Raw genomic sequence first — 4,776 nt, 5'->3', positions numbered from 1 at the left:
GATGCACCCTCCAAATTAACACGTGTTTAAATATCGCGCCAAACCGGGCGATGCGGTCAATAACGGTGCCATTTCGAATTCGATTTATACTGAAACTAAATTTGAATAGATGTGTTCTCTTGCTTCTACTGAGAGGGGGGGGGGGTATTGATTTAGCAGTCTCGTTTGTAAAAAGAGAACTAAACATTTTGTATGCCTAAATATAATAGGAGTTATCGACACCATCACCCGGCATGGCGCGATATTTAAACCTATGTTAGTTTGGATTCTGCTTTGGTGCTATACCAACGCCAACAAAGCGTACACAACAGTACTGGATGTGCACTAGGGGTGTCCAGCGATCATTCCGGTGAAATCCCTACCCCAAAACTTCATTCAGATATCAAATAAATAGAGGGAAACTGAGAGCAGCCAAAAAACGTCCTCCGCCATCTTGGATTTTTTTCGGCACATATGCCCTACAGCCTAAACGGTGCGTCGCACGACCTTGTAGATAGCACCACTGAGTTCGCAAGGGGCGACTTTGGGGGGGTTTATTTAAGGGTAAAAATCGCTAGGACCTACCCTTAGCCAAGTTCATTAAACAGCCCCTTCCCCCTTTCCTCTCCGGCAGGCTGGCGGCAGCCGCCTTCACTTGCCATGCAGTTTTCTGTGAGCCAGTGTGCTGTGTCAACCATGCCTGCCCATGTGGCAACAGTGCAGTGCGCGTTCAGATGACCGAAAATAACGTTATTGATGCCCGTATTTTGGTTACAAGAATTAACGGTAATGTCTTACTTAACGTTAATTTAGTGTCGGCAAAAATGGTAAAAGTATATAACCAATAAAAACCGACCAGAATTATCGTTATGCAGGAATAACGGTTATTCCTTCATTTTCGTTAATCGTTAAAAGCTGCAACTTTAACAAATAACTTAAATAACATTCAAATGTTAAAGTTAAGTTATCACGCCCTGGATGTGCCTGTCGGGACCAGTTTGCGTGAGAACGTGAACTTCACATAAACCGGTGCTTCCCACTTTCTGGTGTTGTCACACAAACCGTGATTGTTTTCCCCATATTTGACTGGTTTGCAATCCTCGGATTGGGTTTGGCTCTCTAAATCACGGTTTCTGGCATTTTATAATGTCTCTTGAGCATGGGGTACCGCTTAGCTCGCGCGGCTGATCTCAGACCTGGTTTACTATGCTGTCTGGTCGGCTCTCGCTACATTTCGTTTGTTCGGCCCTATTCAGGCCTGTTCGGGCCACGACCGTATTGGCCAGCCGTGCCGAAGCACGAAGGCAGTTTCGCGTGTGTCGGCCATATTCGGTTTTCGCTTCGTCGTTCTATAAAAGAAGGGCGCATCGCACGCAAGGCATCAGTGCATCTTTGCCCTTCGTGCTTTACGAATCTATTTTGACAACATGTCTAGATGTCAACGATGGCCTTGGAGCGCTCCGCTAGAACTGGATATCCTTTTCGCTGAGAATGGATTAACGCTTTACCGCAAGCCAGTTGAGCCGGTTTTTTGTACAGATTCAGAAGCAGAGTCCGAATACACGTCTGGAAGCTGTAGTGGGGAAGATGTTTCTTCAAATATTGTCGTGCGACATTTAACTAAAGCTCGTTGTGCCGCTAAGGTCCATATGAAAATGTTTCTCGGAAAAATCGTAAAGGAGGTAGTTACACAAGCAGGCAGCTTAGGTCAACGCGTGGATAACGCGGAAGTAGAGCAGATTCTCAGGAGCGTTATTGATCAACGCTTACCAACTGCTAGCCCCGCTGTTAAGGCCATCCTTGAAAAGCACTTCTACGCCCTTTCCAAGTAACTTCACTCGGTTCTCTAGGTGACTTTCAAAACAGCCCTTTTCAGGGCTAAAACATGTTTCCCTGAAGGATTAACCCAACAAAGACAAAGATTTTCCCCCTAGAAAAAACATGCAACTCTTGCCACGGTGCACAGCTGGTTAGCACAAGATTTTCTGGCGCATCCATCATTAAAACCTTGTTGATATCCTCCACTTGATATTCCCCATCGTTCAATAAGTCCTCATTGTCTTCCTGTAAAATAAAACTAGCTAGATGTACGCCAGACCACGTCTCGCGTAACAGGCTTCGCGATATCTCGCGAAACACTGTCACGCTGCGACGCGCCTGGCGACATCTAGCTAGGCCTGCGGCGCTGTCACATTTTCTAAGTTAATCGAATAGTCGTGAGTATGGGGCCTTTGGCCCCACTTCTGTTAACTGACGGTTTTAGAGGTGCAAAAGCGAAAACTATTACTGTACAGTATTCAGATCCTTTTCCCTTTTTTGTTTTTGTTTTGGGGGTGAATATTCTGGTACTTATTTTATGATAAACCATTCCGGCAAAGCTGAAAAGTCGCAATAGTCAGGGGAAATGAAAGCGGAAATCACTATGCTCTAACATGGTAACCTCCGTTTTCTTGTTCCCAGCATTTGTCTGCATTTCAGCTTTATCGGAATGCTTTATTGAAAATACACAGTATTTCGTTACTCGTGAAATTGTGCAAATAACTCACTAAAAACATGGTTGCATAAAATGCTGAAATCATTACACAAAACACAATGCGTTACAGATAATTAACATTCTTTGTCGCCGCCGAAGGTCTTCCGTCGTAGTTGTCGACTGTGAAGGGCGTTGGAATCTAGGATGTTGCAGCAAGACGTTCTCAAAACAGGGGAGAGAGACTCACCGCAGGGCGCACTTTAAATAAATACACGCCCTAACGGGAGACCCCCTCCCCCCCTTCCCCTCCATATTAAGGGCGGTTCATACTTACTGCCTAGTTACACATGTGTTTGTTAATAATGATTCTATGTTTTAAAAAAGACAGTTAAAATAAGATATTTGTGATATTTGTGTCTGATTCAAAGGAGACACCGTACGCTTGAAACTAATTTTAAGGAAAAATGTAATAGTGACATGTAAAAAGGCAGGAAGTTTGAGTACCCTTTATAATTCCCAAGTTAACCTGAAAGAAATAATTAATTCAACTAATATATACAACAATCAACACAGAAAAAATACGGTACAATCTTTGACAAAATAACCTTGCAAATGCCTGAGACCCGTACTTCAGTAGCTCAGTGTCCAGGTGGAGGTATTTTGTAAAGAGTGTACTGTGCCATGTATTAATTTCAAATAATTGCAGTGAATTGCGCATTATGTACAGGGATTCTAAATTAAACATTACTACGAATCAAATTGTCAAAAGATTGCAGATACGACATACGGTACAGTCTTTGACAAGAATCCCTGCTAAATGCCTGAGACCCGTACTGCAGTAGCTCAGTGTCCAGGCAAGGGGATTTTGTAAAGACTGTACTGTACTCTGTAACATCTTGTGTAAATTGCATCGTGATCAACCGGAAATACGCATACGGCGTTTTTTTTAGAGAAGTTCTTTCTTATGCCCGAGACCCGTACTATATTAGCTCAGTGTCCAGGCGAAGGAACTTCGTAAAAAAACTACCGTGCACGATTAAAAATCGAAATCGGATACCTTAGCATATTACGAATCAAGTTGTCGATAAATCGGACGCGTCTTTGACAAAAATCCCTAGTAAATGCCTGAGACCCGTACTGCAATAGCTCAGTGTCCCGGCGTAGAGATTTTGTAAAGACTGTACTGTACCATGTAACGTCTTATGGTACTTAATCGCATCGTGATCAATCGGAAATACGCAAACGCTGCAGACAGAGCAATTTTTGACAGAAGTCCTTTCTTATGCTTGAGACCCGTACTTTATAAGCTCAGTGTCCAAGCGAAAGAGACTTTGTAAAAATTGTACCGTGCACGAATAAAAATCAACATAAGATCCCTAAACAGCTGGATGCGCTGGATTGAATGCAATGCAGCTGTCATAGTGGTTCCACATGCCGGCCCCCTCCTCCTCTTGCAGTCCACGCAGTCGGTAGACCACCGCGAGCTCCCGCCCGCCAGCCGCCCCAAACACCACTGATGCGGCTCCTGCCTCATAGTGCACTCTGATGAGGACATTCCTCATCTCGGCCACAGCGCGGAGGGTTTCTCCTGCACCCCACTCTGCCGTGTCCGCCAATGCACTGAGGAAACGGTCAATGCGAGCCTCCAGAGTGTGAACTTGTAGCTGGCCGTCGACTTCCTCGTACTCAGGGAAACGTTGACTTACTTCCTGGAGGGTGTTTTCGAGGAACAACAGCCAGTCAGCCCGTTCGTCACTGTTGAGCCGACTCCTGATGTGGTTGACTACGTCTCGTCGCAGTTGGAACACTTGGTTGTTGAACTCGGGAGATGAAGGCACCGTGCCGTAGAGTTGGTGCACCAGGGAAGCAAACATGCAATGGCCGTCATTGGGCATCCTTGCCACAGTCGCCGTTCCGCCGCCAACGTGGACACCAACCTCGGTATCCAGGCCTTGCGGCACGGGTACTGACGTTGGTCGTGGAGCAGGTGCAGGGACTGGCTGTGGCGGGCGAGGGGCAGGCGCAGGGACAGGGCGCGGCGGGCGTGAAGCTGGTGCAGGAACTGGAGGTGGAAAGCGTGGACCTGGTGGGCGTGGGCGTGGACCTGGCCGCGCAACAGGGCGTGGGGCTGGTGGACGCCGTCGCGGTGGGGGAGGTGGTGGAGGCGGACGGGCGGCAGGTATAGGAGTAGGGAGGTCTAGAGGAGGCGGCAGGACAATGCCAAGCCCAGCCAGCGTACGGCGCGCCATAGTCTCAATTCTAGCGATTGCCGCCACTTTCCTCTTAAGGGACGGGGCGTTGTGAAGCAGGGATAGGCGGGCTTG

This window comes from Frankliniella occidentalis, unplaced genomic scaffold (assembly GCF_000697945.3).
Source record: "Frankliniella occidentalis isolate FOCC.00 unplaced genomic scaffold, Focc_3.1 Scaffold57, whole genome shotgun sequence".
Lineage (NCBI taxonomy): Eukaryota > Metazoa > Arthropoda > Insecta > Thysanoptera > Thripidae > Frankliniella > Frankliniella occidentalis.
Note: the sequence above shows the minus strand (reverse complement) of the source record.